Genomic DNA, 15,531 nt, shown 5'->3' on the forward strand with positions numbered 1-15,531 from the left:
CAAGGATTTTTAAGCCTTGAGACAATTGAGACATGGGTTGTGTATGTGTGCCATTTAGAGGGTGAATGGTCAAGACAAAAGATTGAAGTGCCTTTGAAAGGAGTACGGTAGTAGGTGCCAGGCACACCGGTTTGAGTGTCAAGAACTGAAATGCTTCTGGGTTTTTCATATTCAACAGTTACCCGTGTGTATCAAGAATGCTCCACCACCCAAAGGACATCCAGTCAACTTGACACAACTGTGGGAAGCATTGGAGTCAACATGGGCCAGCATCCCTGTGCAACATTTGACAACTTGTAGAGTCCATGGCCCAACAAATTGAGGCTGTTCTGAGGGCATAAGGGGTTGCAACTCAATAGTAGGAAGGTGTTCCTAATGTTTTGTACATTCAGTGTACATCACACTCGGAATACATTATGTTTAACATAATATAAAGTACCATCTTTCCTGTTAAAACATAAGCTACTTGTATTTTGTGAAACATCAACATTTAGGCTGTGTTCCTGAAACAGTCCAAGCAGTGGGTTGCCAAAACAATCTATTAACCAAAACAATTCCAATTCATGGAGAAACTGGTTGACCAGGTGTTGGAGCAGCGACAAGATCTGACGGTGGTTTACAGGGATCCTTCATCCCACCTGCCCAAGCATAATCTTCCAGCCAACATTGCCACAATGGAGAGACCTGATAATGAGGATCTGGTCAGAAGAAATTGTTCCAGGATTAATGTTGCCATAAACAGACTTTTGGGATGCACATACAATAGTTGCTTACATTGTGCTGAATGCTAGGTTGTTTTGTTTTCTATATGCAACCAAAAGTCTTCCCTAAACAATGTGTTCATTTTGTGCTCTATACAAATATATTATAAAAACAACAAAATACTTGCTTTATTGATCTATTTGCATGGATATTCTTTATTTTTACAGTCACAGTACGAAACCTGACACACAACACACACATCACAGGCTGGGAGCAGCACATACTGTACCTGTAACTTTGACTATTCACAAGTCCTGTGAATCTTCCACTTCCTGAGAACCAGTGTGAAAACCCCATATGGTGATATTTAGCTCGGATGGCATTTACCACGCAGGATGGCAGAGGAATCATGACTGCTGGACGCAGTGTCTCACCACGGATGACCCACTCCAAAACGATGCGGTATGAGACCAGTCTGAACTGTCTGGAATGACAATTACAGATAGAAGGGTAAAGTGGATTTGATCATCTGGAGCAGCAGTCATGTTTTTTGACAATATGAAAACAGGTCCTTATTTTCTGTTCTTCGATTTTGTGTCACATCTGCTCCTGCAACGCCCTCTACTTTTCATCCTGGTGTCTCCTTGATCTGCCACCTCCCCCAGTGCTCTTTCCCTCTCTCTGTGTGTGTGTGTGTGTGTGTGTAGGCGGAGACAGGTGTGCTGGAGTCAGAGCAGATCCCCACCAGCTGCAACCTGTTCCATAATCAAGACCTCTACTAATACTCAGCCCTGCCACTTCCACGCTGCCAGATCGTAATTTCTGCTCATTCTGACTCTGGTCCCTGTCTCCAGTCCCACGTCTCGTCACCCTGCTACACTATCCTGGATTCCCCACTCTACTACTCCCTCAGATTCCCCTCCAGACCTGCTTACACTGTCTCAACCCCTCTCGCCTCAGCCTCCACACCTGGTTTCCAGCAACCCGCCCGAGCTTCCCCTGACCTGCACTCCATCTCCCCTCTGTGTTTCAATAAATACCTTGGTATACTTTATCCCAGTCTCCTCGTCTGAGTCTGCTCTTTGGTTCCCCTGTTCCACTCCGCATAACATTTTGCTGTTATTTCAAGTTCAAATTGTAGGGCTATATTTCGTACAGTGCCTTCAGAATGTATTCATACCCCTTGATTTATTCCACAATTTCTTGTGTTACAGCCTGCATTCAAAATGTATTTCAATAGATTTTTTCGCACCATGTACACACAATACCCCATAATGACAATGTGAAAACACGTTTTGGAAACGTTTACAGGGCCTCCCGAGTGGCGCTGCGTCCAAGGCACTGCATCGCAGTGTTTCAGTGTCATTACAGCTTTGATCCTAGGCTGTGTCACAACCGGCCATGACCGGGAGTGCCATAGGGCAGCGCACGATTAGCCCAGCCTCATCCGGGTTAGGGGAGGGTTTGGGGGGGCTTTACTTGGCTCATCGCGCTCTAGCGACTCTTTATGGCGGGCCGGGTTTCTACAAGCTGACTGCGGTCGTCAGTTGAACGGTGTTTCCTCCAACACATTGGTGCGGCTGGCTTCTGGGTTAAGCGAGTGGCTGTTAAGAAGCGCGGCTTGGTGGATCATGTTTCAGAGGACACATGACTCGCCCTTCACCTCTCCCGAGCCCGTTGGGGAGTTGCAGCGATGAGACAAGTTCGTAATTGGATAAAGAAATTGGAGAGAAAAGGGGGTAAAATTACAACAACAAATTAGGAAATGTTTGCAAATGTATTAAATGAAATACAGATATCAAATTGACATAAGTATTCACACCCAAGTCAATACTTTGTAGAAGCAGCTCTGGCAGCGATTACAGCTGTGAGTCTTCCTGGGTAAGTATCTAAGAGCTTTCTATAACTGGATTGTGCAACATTTGCCCATTATTCTTTTGAAAATTCTTCAAGCTCTGTCAAATTGGTTGATCACTGCTAGACAACCATTGTCAGGTCTTGCCATAGATTTAAGTAGATTTATGTCAAAACTGTACCTCGTCCACTCAGGAATATTCAGTCTTCTTGGTAAGCAACTCCAGTGTAAATTTGCCCTTGTGTTTTAGGTTATTGCCCTGCTGAAAGGTAAATTAATGTCCCAGTGTCTGGTGGAAAGCAATGCCTTGTTGCAAACAGGATGCATGTTTTGGAATATTTGTATTCTGAACAGGCTTCCTTCTTCTCCCTCTTGTCAGTTATGTTAGTATTGTGGAGTAACTACAATGTGGTTGATCCATCCTCAGTTCTCTCCTGTCACAGCCATTAAACTCTAACTGTTTTACCTTTGACTCATTCCTCTCTGCCTCCTTCTTTCCACTCCTCTCCTCTTTTGACCTCACCCTCTCACCTTCCCCCCCCTACTCACAAGGCAGGCAATACGCTCGACCTCATCTTTACTAGATGCTGTTCTTCCACTAACCTCACTGCAACTCCCCTCCAAGTCTCCGACCACTACCTTGTATCCTTTTCCCTCTCGCTCTCATCCAACACTTCCCACACTGCCCCTACTCGGATGGTATCGCGCCGTCCCAACCTTCGCTCTCTCTCCCCCGCTACTCTCTCCTCTTCCATCCTATCATCTCTTCCCTCTGCTCAAACCTTCTCCAACCTATCTCCTGATTCTACCTCCTCAACCCTCCTCTCCTCCCTTTCTGCATTCTTTGACTCTCTATGTCCCCTATCCTCCAGGCCGGCTCGGTCCTCCCCTCCCGCTCCGTGGCTCGACGACTCATTGCGAGCTCACAGAACAGGGCTCCGGGCAGCAGAGCGGAAATGGAGGAAAAATCGCCTCCCTGCGGACCTGGCATCCTTTCACTCCCTCCTCTCTACATTTTCCTCTTCTGTCTCTGCTGCTAAAGCCACTTTCTACCACTCTAAATTCCAAGCATCTGCCTCTAACCCTAGGAAGCTCTTTGCCACCTTCTCCTCCCTCCTGAATCCTCCTCCCCCCCTCCTCCTCCCTCTCTGCAGATGACTTCGTCAACCATTTTGAAAAGAAGGTCGACGACATCCGATCCTCGTTTGCTAAGTCAAACGACACCGCTGGTTCTGCTCACACTGCCCTACCCTGTGCGGTCAGAGCTTTCTCCCCTCTCTCTCCAGATGAAATCTCGCGTCTTGTGACGGCCGGCCGCCCAACAACCTGCCCGCTTGACCCTATCCCCTCCTCTCTTCTCCAGACCATTTCCGGAGACCTTCTCCCTTACCTCACCTCGCTCATCAACTCATCCCTGACCGCTGGCTACGTCCCTTCCGTCTTCAAGAGAGCGAGAGTTGCACCCCTTCTGAAAAAACCTACACTCGATCCCTCCGATGTCAACAACTACAGACCAGTATCCCTTCTTTCTTTTCTCTCCAAAACTCTTGAACGTGCCGTCCTTGGCCAGCTCTCCCGCTATCTCTCTCAGAATGACCTTCTTGATCCAAATCAGTTAGGTTTCAAGACTAGTCATTCAACTGAGACTGCTCTTCTCTGTATCACGGAGGCGCTCCGCGATGAAGTAATGCATCTCAACCAGCCGCTTGAGTTGTCCAATTAGGGGTGTACTAGAATTTTCTGACTTTTTAAATAATAATAAAAATGATACATTCATTAACATTATGTATTACTTATAATGGAAGACAGGTGTAGTTAAATGAGGACTGATATCAAATATGAATAAAATATTATACGTGTGTCAAAATATGAATATTTAAATATATGTAAATTAATGCATACGACATGCCACCAGAGGTCTCTTCACAATCTCCAAGTCAAGAAAATACTATTGGAGGCACACAGTACTACATAGAGGCATGGCTACATAGAACTCTATTCCACATCAGGTAACTGATGCAAGCAGTAGAATCAGATAAAAATAACAGATGATGAAAATACACCTTAAGGAACAGTGGGAACTATGAAGAGATACAGACACACAGATACAATAGACATGCTAACACACTCTACACAGACATATACATATTTTGTATTGTAGATATGTGATAGTAGAGTAGTGGCCTGTTTGTGAAAAGTGTTATGAAATGTCATGTAATATTTGTAATTGTATATAACTGCCTTAATGTTGCTGGAACCCAGGAAGAGTAGGCAGCAGCTAATGGGGATCCTTAATAAATACAAATGTTTATATGCTCATAATTCCTGTAAAATGTACTGAATAATATTGGGAAACATATTGAAGATTACAGGCAGATATAAATATGAAAATATCAATATTTACTATGTTTTTATTTGCACAGATCAACAACTAACAAATGTTTATCCATTGTCCATAACAGCTAGCTTTGACTAAATTGCATTCCTTTAAAACCTCTGATGTAAAGTCCCGTTTAAATATGTATTTTCCACTATAAGTGAGGTGAAATCTATAGTTACTCATTTTCTAAATTGATTATACTGTATTTAGAAAGTATAAGTCCTTTCAAGCCTTATTCATACAGTTTTGTTGAATAGGAAATACAAATATGAAATATTTGATATGATATTTGTACTGTGTACATATTTGTACTGTGTACTTGAGCTTGTGTCCTCAAAAGTGACTAAACCTCAGCAATTTATAACTATTTTTACCAGAAAGGTGAGATTTTAACATTTCTTGGGAGTATGCAGCATTACTAGTTATTGTTTATGGCCCTCGTGAGAAATCATACATTTTTGGGATTACGTAGATTACATTTTCCATTATACATACTTACATCTAACCACCTGGTAGAGCATATTTTTTAAGAGTTCCTAAAACAATATTTTAATAATTTCATCCTTCCAAAATGATATTTGAAAATTATACAGTCGTGTAATTTCCCATTTTATACACAATTAGTACTGAAAATGTATGATAAAAAAAACACTTCTTTTACCTTATCTAAAATGATCTGGGATTTATTTTCGAGAACAGATTCTAAAGCTCTGAACTGGTTAAGAAAATCATATTGCTTCTTTGAGACCATTTAAATCATTACAATTTCTCAGAGGATGAATTATAGATACTCAAACTCTTTCAATCGGATTTCAATCAAAAAAACCCTTGCCAAGAGTGAGAATCAAAAATGCAACTGTCAACAATACTTGTGAATCTGTTTTTAGTTTGTGCCTCCCGCGAACTACCAACCGACACAGTGGGCCAAGTGGAACACAATACTGGCAGCCTAGGATGGAGGCTCAACCTGGGAACTCACAATCAATGCTCAGCTCTGAAGCTGCCTGAAGTGGAAACAGTTATAATGCTTCTCAAATGCCACCCTTTTCTCAATATAGTGCACACATTTGACCAGAGGCAAAAACACCACATCACTTTCTTTCCTTCCTACGCATATTTGAGAACAATCAATACTCATCATCCATGGTAGTGTATCGAAGACCTTTAGTCATTTAATCAAGGAGACAGTCAAGGAGACAGCAGTTTTTCCCGAATTCTCTCTGCTGAGATATAAAGGAGGTGAATGTGATGAATGGCCTATAGGACAGTTTTGTTCAATGATGTATAGCCCCTGTCAGCTCTATGGACCAGGTCAATTAACTTAGAACAGCTGAGACTAAGGAGAATATCAATCAATACATCATACATGGCAGAGGAGATGACCTATGCATAACATGCTGTCACAGTTAAAAACTATTTAACAGTCCAAAACGATGTAACTGACATGGGATACAATGAAAAGGCTAATGTGAACAACACATTCTGACAGATAAAGCTGCTGGGAAAATACAGAAAGAGTCTAGGCCTAATGAATTCAATATAAAGGGAATCTGCTATTGAGAGTTCTGTTTTGTCTCTGAGTGACAGCTCCTTATAAAAATGAATTCTAAAATCATAAAACCAACGCCCTTAGTATTAGACAAAGCCCGACAGTGGGCCCTTCTCAAACTAAACTTACGTTCTGTAGAAATGTTTAACAAGTTAAAACAATTGGGGGGAAAAGGTGCACTAAACAATCTGTTTCGATGGTCAAACATGTTCACTTTCAAATTCACGCCCCGTATTAACTACAAAAACACTTTCAAAACGAGCATGTAGCCTAATAACCCTGATTCAATAACGCTTGAAATAAGTATGAAACATGCATTTTTGCTTACCTCTTTCTTTGACAGGAGTTTGGGTGCTCCATCTGTCTCGTGTGGCTGCAGCAGCTGAGGTGCACTGGTACTCTGCTCAGGATGATGATGATGAGGTGCTTGCTGCCTAGCGACGCGCAACCATCAGCCAATGGAATCATTTTCAAGAATAATGTGCAAAATAGTCAATGCCTTCAGCTTATCATACATAACCTACTAGGAGCTTCAATAACAGTTGAGAGCCAGCTCTTGGTAGTGGAACAGTTGGTTTTTCTCAGTCAGCCATAATGACATTTTAAAATGCATAATCTGTGAAAAACTGAAGTGCCTTCAGTGTATCAGCTACAGAATAGCTTCAATGTGCCTTGGCATAGATTCTACAATGTCTGGAACTCTACTGGAGGGATGTGACTCCATTCTTCCACAAGGAAATTCCATAATTTGGTGTTTTGTTGATGGTGGTGGAAAATTCTGTCTCGGGCGTCGCTCCAGGATCTCCCATAAGTATTCAACTGGTTTGAGATCTGGTCACTGAGACACACACACACACACTTTAAACCCCCTATGTCCCTTTGAGACCCTCTTTCAAAGTCCCTGGGATCTCTTCTTCTAGCCATGGTAGACAAAATAACGGGCAACTGGGCATTTTTATACATGACCATAAGCATGATGGGATGTTAATTGCTTAATTAATTCGGGAACCACACCTGTGTTAAATATACTCTGTACCCCTCATTTACTCAAGTGTTTCCTTTATTTTAGTAGATAACTGTATGTGATAGCTCAAATCAATTTGAATAGATGCCTACCTCGAAAGTTCATACACATTTCTTGATTTACAGATTTTGATTGTCTAACTTCTTGTTCTTCCAATGCACAATTACATTTTTATGGACATGAGCTTGAATTGGATCCGTCAACAATCAATAGGCTACACATGCAACATCATCACAAATGAAAAAGATTACAACAGTGACAAAATTGTTTAAATTTAGCCATATTCTATTGAATGTATACAAGCACAAAACAGGTTTTTAAAAGCAGCTACAGTATTTTGAACATACATTGTTAACATACAGTACGTGCTATGTCTTCATCACGAAATAGACATGTGTCCATGATGGGCACATGCTGCATCGGTCTTTGCATGCTGGTCATCAAATGCAACCAGATATTTTGTTTGCCAGTCATACAGGGATGGGTGTATGACCCATTAGTTAATAACTAACATGTACAATGAAGGGTGTTTAAGTTAAAGGTTTCTGAAGTTCATGTCTATTATTGGTTCACTTAGATCTGCCAGAGAGTAACTCCTATATAGGCCATGATACTACTCACAGTATTCAATTACAGAAATAGCAATAACCTAAGCTTATTCTCTGAATAATACTGATCTACAGTGCCCTCTCTAGTGGGCTGCTTTGTGAATGTCCATGTTGAGAACCCAGCAATGACAACCCATTGTTGGCTCAGCAGATGTGGGCCATCTCCTCTAGGAAAGGGGTCTTCATGCAGCCACTGCAAATCTGGTCCATCCACAGGGGCACCTCATGCTGTAGAGGGATGCATAGGGGGTAGAAGGTATAGGAGAGGTCGTAATTTAGCACACAGCTGATGGAGGCCATGTTGAACAGGTTCTTTGTTCTTAGTCTGAAAAAGTCCTAGAAGAGGGAGAATACCATGTAAAGGACAGTATGTGCCAAGGTTTAATTAGTGAGTGAAAGAATAGAATAAAATATAATAGTATTTTGTTCACCAGAGTTAGGGCCTCTTTAACCTACACTGACGACACAAACTAGGTCCAGGAGAGATACTGTGTAAAGAGACAGATCTAGATTCAGATCCTTCCAGTCTGAGTGGTACAGTGTAAAGACAGGCTCTCCCACACCACATGTCCCTGCAAGAATTACCTTAACACCAGTAGACAGCATTTGTATTCTGTTAGCCACATTGAAAATGAAAGGCTTTTAAAATAGCCACCCATTTGTGAATCAGTGCATTAATCAAGTGTGCAACATTATGTGCAATATGGTTTAGATGAGAAGCTCCTGTATAGTTTGAATTGCTATCCTTATTTGGTTTGTCTATATACGATTGTATTTACTATATTCTAATAGCTGTACTCATGAAGCAGGAATGTGGCTTTGGCCACACCACATCCAAATCTGATGAAGAGAAATAGATCTCACTAAACATATTTTACTGATGTGCATACACCCTTAGCTTCTGCTTGGGTTTCACCTCTCAGCATGAACATATGTTTCATAACTGTGTTCATATGACTTCAACATGTGTCTAGTACATTGGTTCCTACTGTACCATTATAATCATCCATCAAATCAAAGTTTGCAGATGTTATCGCAGGTGCAGCGAAATGCTTATATTTCTAGCTCCAACAGTGCAGTAATATCTAGCAAAAACAATACAAACATAATCCAAAAAGTTTAAAAAGTATAATATCAGAACAAGCCATATCAGAACAAGCAATATAAGCATGAGCAATGTCCAGAATATAAAGTATGTTGGTATGGTCAGTACATTAATAGAAAATGTGCATACAGTATTAATTATATAGGATAAACCATGACTAGAATACTGTATTCGGAAAGTATTCAGACCCCTTGACTTTTCCACATTTTGTTACATTACAGCCTTATTCTAAAATTCATTAAATAAATAGTTTTCCTCATCAACCTACACACAATACCCCATAATGACAAAGTGAAAATAGCTTTTTAGAATTTTTTGCAAATGTATTAAAAATAAAAAACAGAAAGACAGTTGCATCCTGTTTCCATTGATCATCCTTGAGATGTTTCGACAACTTTATCGGAGTCCACCTGTAAATTAAATTGATTGGACATGATTTTGAAAGGCACAGACCTGTCTATATAAGGTCCTACAGTTGACAGTGCATGTAAGAGTAAAAACCAAGCCATGAGGTCGAAGGAATTGCTCGTAGAGACAGGATTGTGTCGAGGCACAGATCTGGGGAAGGAAAGAAAAATAATTCTGCAGGATTGAAGGTCCCCAAGAACACCGTGGCCCCCATCATTCTGAAATTGAAGAAGTTTGGAACCACCAAGACTCTTCCAAGAGCTGGCCACCTGGGCAAACTGAGCAATTGGGGGAGAAGGGCCTTGGTCAGGGAAGTGACCAAGAACCCGATGGTCACCCTGACAGAGCTCCAGAGTTCCTCTGTGGAGATGAGAGAACCTTCCAGAGGGACAACCATCTTTACAGCACTCCACCAATCAGGAATTTATAGTAGAGTGGCCAGACGGAAGCCACTCCTCAGTAAAAGGCACATGGCAGCCCGCTTGGAGTTTACCAAAAGGCAACTGAAGGACTCAGACCATGAGAAACTAGATTCTCTGGTCTGATGAAACCAATATTGAACTCTTTGGCCTGAATGCCAAGTGTCAAGTCTGAAGGAAACCTGGCAACATCACTACGGTGAAGCATGGTGTTGGCAGCATCATACTGTGGGGAGGTTTTTCAGCGGCAGGGACAGGGAGACTAGTCAGGATCGAGGGAAAGATGAATGGAGCAAAGTACAGAGAGATCGTTGATGAAAACCTGCTCCAGAGCAGTCAGGACTTCAGACTGGGGCGAAGGTTCACCTTCCAACAGGACAACAACCCTAAGCACACATTCAAGACAATGCAGGAGTGGCTTTGGGACAAGTCTCTGAATGTCCTTGAGGGTCCTAGCCAGAGGCCAGACTTGAACCCGATCGAACATCTCTGGAGAGACCTGAAAATAGCTATGCAGCGACACTCCCCATCCAACCTGACAGAGCTTGAGAGGATCTGCAGAGAAGATGGGAGAAACTCCCCAAATACAGGTGTGCCAAGCTTATACCGTCATACCCAAGAAAACTCTGTTATCGATGCCAAAGGGTCTGAATAGTTATGTCGATGTGATATTTCAGTTTTATTTACATTTACATTTAAGTCATTTAGCAGACGCTCTTATCCAGAGCGACTTACAAATTGGTGCATTCACCTTATGACATCCAGTGGAGCAGCCACTTTACAATAGTGCATCTAAATCTTTTAAGGGGGGTGAGAAGGATTACTTTATCCTATCCTAGGTATTCCTTGAAGAGGTGGGGTTTCAGGTGTCTCCGGAAGGTGGTGATTGACTCCGCTGTCCTGGCGTCGTGAGGGAGTTTGTTCCACCATTGGGGGGCCAGAGCAGCGAACAGTTTTGACTGGGCTGAGCGGGAACTGTACTTCCTCAGTGGTAGGGAGGCGAGCAGGCCAGAGGTGGATGAACGCAGTGCCCTTGTTTGGGTGTAGGGCCTGATCAGAGCCTGGAGGTACTGAGGTGCCGTTCCCCTCACAGCTCCGTAGGCAAGCACCATGGTCTTGTAGCGGATGCGAGCTTCAACTGGAAGCCAGTGGAGAGAGCGGAGGAGCGGGGTGACGTGAGAGAACTTGGGAAGGTTGAACACCAGACGGGCTGCGGCGTTCTGGATGAGTTGTAGGGGTTTAATGGCACAGGCAGGGAGCCCAGCCAACAGCGAGTTGCAGTAATCCAGACGGGAGATGACAAGTGCCTGGATTAGGACCTGCGCCGCTTCCTGTGTGAGGCAGGGTCGTACTCTGCGGATGTTGTAGAGCATGAACCTACAGGAACGGGCCACCGCCTTGATGTTAGTTGAGAACGACAGGGTGTTGTCCAGGATCACGCCAAGGTTCTTAGCGCTCTGGGAGGAGGACACAGTGGAGTTGTCAACCGTGATGGCGAGATCATGGAACGGGCAGTCCTTCCCCGGGAGGAAGAGCAGCTCCGTCTTGCCGAGGTTCAGCTTGAGGTGGTGATCCGTCATCCACACTGATATGTCTGCCAGACATGCAGAGATGCGATTCGCCACCTGGTCATCAGAAGGGGGAAAGGAGAAGATTAATTGTGTGTCGTCTGCATAGCAATGATAGGAGAGACCATGTGAGTTTATGACAGAGCCAAGTGACTTGGTGTATAGCGAGAATAGGAGAGGGCCTAGAACAGAGCCCTGGGGACACCAGTGGTGAGAGCACGTGGTGAGGAGACAGATTCTCGCCACGCCACCTGGTAGGAGCGACCTGTCAGGTAGGACGCAATCAAGCGTGGGCCGCGCCGGAGATGCCCAACTCGGAGAGGGTGGAGAGGAGGATCTGATGGTTCACAGTATCGAAGGCAGCCGATAGGTCTAGAAGGATGAGAGCAGAGGAGAGAGAGTTAGCTTTAGCAGTGCGGAGTGCCTCCGTGATACAGAGAAGAGCAGTCTCAGTTGAATGACTAGTCTTGAAACCTGACTGATTTGGATCAAGAAGGTCATTCTGAGAGAGATAGCGGGAGAGCTGGCCAAGGACGGCACGGTCAAGGGTTTTGGAGAGAAAAGAAAGAAGGGATACTGGTCTGTAGTTGTTGACATCGGAGGGATCGAGTGTAGGTTTTTTCAGAAGGGGTGCAACTCTCGCTCTCTTGAAGACGGAAGGGACGTAGCCAGCGGTCAGGGATGAGTTGATGAGCGAGGTGAGGTAAGGGAGAAGGTCTCCGGAAATGGTCTGGAGAAGAGAGGAGGGGATAGGGTCAAGCGGGCAGGTTGTTGGGCGGCCGGCCGTCACAAGACGCGAGATTTCATCTGGAGAGAGAGGGGAGAAAGAGGTCAGAGCACAGGGTAGGGCAGTGTGAGCAGAACCAGCGGTGTCGTTTGACTTAGCAAACGAGGATCGGATGTCGTCGACCTTCTTTTCAAAATGGTTGACGAAGTCATCTGCAGAGAGGGAGGAGGGGGGGGGGGGGATTCAGGAGGGAGGAGAAGGTGGCAAAGAGCTTCCTAGGGTTAGAGGCAGATGCTTGGAATTTAGAGTGGTAGAAAGTGGCTTTAGCAGCAGCGACAGAAGAGGAAAATGTAGAGAGGAGGGAGTGAAAGGATGCCAGGTCCGCAGGGAGGCGAGTTTTCCTCCATTTCCGCTCGGCTGCCCGGAGCCCTGTTCTTATTTATTTTTTACAGTTTTTTGCAAACAACTCTAAGAACCTGTTTTTGCTTTGTCATTATGGGTTATTGTGTGTAGATTGATCAAGGGGAAAAAATGATTTAATCCATATTCTAATAGGGCTGTAATATAAAAAAAATGGAAATAGTCAAGGGGTCTGAATACATTCCGAAATGCACTGTACAGTAACAGTATGTAAACATTGTTAAAGTAACCAGTGTTCCATGCCTCTATATACATGGTGAGATAAAAGATTCACTCACAGCTAAGTCACTATAGATGTAACGGATGTGAAACGGCTAGCTAGTCAGCGGTGGTGCGCACTAAATAGCGTTTCAATCGGTGACGTCACTTGCTTTGAGACCTTGAAGTAGTTGTTCCCTTGCTCTACAAGGGCCGTGGCTTTTGTGGAGCGATGGGTAACGATGCTTCGTGGGTGACTGTTGTTGATGTGTGCAGAGGGTCCCTGGTTTGAGCCCGGGTATGGGCGATGGGACGGACTAAAGTTATACTGTTACATAGAGACAGTCCCCAAAGTAGAGCACACTGGACCCTCTCCAGCCTGTCAGCCTCAGAAAGTCCTACAGAACACAACAACCAAATGTTTCTGTATGATGTTCATGGGGGGGGGGGATTAGGTCACAAGCATTGTAGTTTAATAGTGAAGGTGTTCAGACTTGTTTGTACATCTGTCCTTTGTCCAGACTGTTTATTTTGTCCCACTAGAGGTCCCCATTTCCATCTAAGCGTCTAAAACGTCTGTGAGATGGTCTGTGAGATGGTCTGTGAGAGGGGCAACATTGGACAGCAATTTGAATATGGTTCCAATAAACACATGACAACACGGCACATAAAAACACTTCATACTCACTTCACCGTCATTGAAGAAGTGTGGTTTGTCTGCCTGAACAATGACCCCGTCAAAGAAGTCCCTCCAGTCTTTCCCCACCATGAACCTCATGCCTTTATCCCTACAATCAGAGTAATCATAGCGATTGGGCCAATCTTACAGAGAAAGCAACAGAGCGGTGTCTCGTTCCATTCATCAAAATACACGGTGCTCACTGTGAATGATATATGCTCGTGCTTACTCTTCCCATTCAGCAATACTGTTCTGGCTGAATGATACTTCAGTGTTTGTGCTTCCGCTATCAATCATGTTCGGTATTTATGCAAAATAAGTGGTTGACATAAGGAGAATGACTCATCCTCTTTAATGTCTATCCTAATTATGGTCAATTTACCATCAAATCAATATGTCATCCAATCCAACATATGACCCCGGGTCTTCATCCTCATGAGGAACACTTTTTCCCGTGGCTGATCAGGCATTGCAGAAAAGCATAAGGCTTGTCCCCTCGCAGAATGTCCTTCTCTATGGAGGGGGGAAGACGAGGGAAATGTACACAACAACGACAACAATTCAAACTTTTACATTTTGCAGGCGTAAAAAAGAAAAGGTGTTTGACTGGACAAACAGAATCCAACATTGCTCACCCAGATCTTTGCATGATCCATTTGTACATGTAACCTTTGATGTGAACCATTCCAATGGCTTCCTGAGGATAAAAACATCAATAAAAACATCAATGTTCCCATATGCCTTTAAGGAGCACAAACAGTAAGTGCACATAAATATACTTAAATTCAGCTATAGTATGTACTCATAGAAAATTATCAATTCAACATGCTTATACTCAGGTTTTGAATATCGCACTCTCTACTCAGACCCAGTCTAATTGATGAGGGAGGATATAGAGAGCTAGATCTCGTCTTTCTCTGGCAGACAAAGTGAATCTGAGCGGGACAAACTGTATCCTAAACCCTTTCACCCCAGTGTGGAATGAGAACTGCTATTGTTCCAGAGTCCACACGTCTGAGTCCCTGGCAACCTCTCTCTAGGTGGACAGACAGCTGAACCTGCTGGTGAACATCCCCACTGTGCCCAAACGGTCAAATGAACCGGGCAGAGGGTTTTTAAAACCAGCAAGAGGGAGTGAAAGAACATTACACAGGGTGAGAAATGGCATGAGAAACAGGCATTGTGCTGAGACACTCACTGAGACATCTTTGATGAGGTGCTCAGGATCGTACTCAATGTCGTCGGAGATGAAGAAATCATTGGCCACAGCCAGGAGGGTCATCTCTGGGATGGAGAAGATGTTCACGAACTGCTTCACTTTGAGATCCTATGGACAATTACAAGTCAACTACTTACTGTATGCTTATAAACTGACTTATAAATCCTCCGTTTTGTATGGTTATAAACACACTCGTCAACATATTACAATGGCTCTAAAATTGGGTGTGATTAGCAAGAAATGCAGTTACAAAATGGGTATAAAATACTTATTTCTAAACATGATATTACCACCCGGTGCTTCTAGCTCTAATGAGGCACCATGTCTGGAACCACTCTCTTTCCAAGGAGGAAAAAATGAAACCAGTGCCCACAGTGAGCGAGGCCTGTACACAGAGCTAATCCCTAATTTATGAAGACAGGGAGCCCAGCACCAGACCCAGAGGATTGTGGGTAGTGGGAATACAGTATGTTTGAGATGGAAGATTAGGAGGCAGGGGAAGCATGTTGTGCTTCCTCCACAGGGAGGCATTCAATAGACATAGAAGAATGTGAACCTGAGTGAAAACATCAAAGCCTCAGGTCTTACAGACTGAACCTGATGAACAAAACCTCCCTGCTGGAACAAAGTGCTCCACTCACTCAATTTGCAAGTTACGGGAAAGTCCATG

The 15,531-nt window shown here is 43.7% G+C and overlaps 1 long non-coding RNA gene across 1 annotated transcript; it reads right to left on the minus strand.

The window, feature by feature from the left end:
* Positions 1-7,528: 7,528 nt before the first annotated feature.
* Positions 7,529-15,172, minus strand: LOC115132630 (uncharacterized). Its single transcript, XR_010462334.1, has 5 exons — positions 14,841-15,172; positions 14,278-14,339; positions 14,025-14,155; positions 13,652-13,751; positions 7,529-8,346 (listed from the first exon to the last, which is right to left on the minus strand). It is a non-coding gene; the product is annotated as an uncharacterized LOC115132630 (long non-coding RNA).
* Positions 15,173-15,531: the final 359 nt, after the last annotated feature.

This window comes from Oncorhynchus nerka, unplaced genomic scaffold (assembly GCF_034236695.1).
Source record: "Oncorhynchus nerka isolate Pitt River unplaced genomic scaffold, Oner_Uvic_2.0 unplaced_scaffold_5___fragment_2___debris, whole genome shotgun sequence".
Classification (NCBI taxonomy): Eukaryota; Metazoa; Chordata; class Actinopteri; order Salmoniformes; family Salmonidae; genus Oncorhynchus; species Oncorhynchus nerka.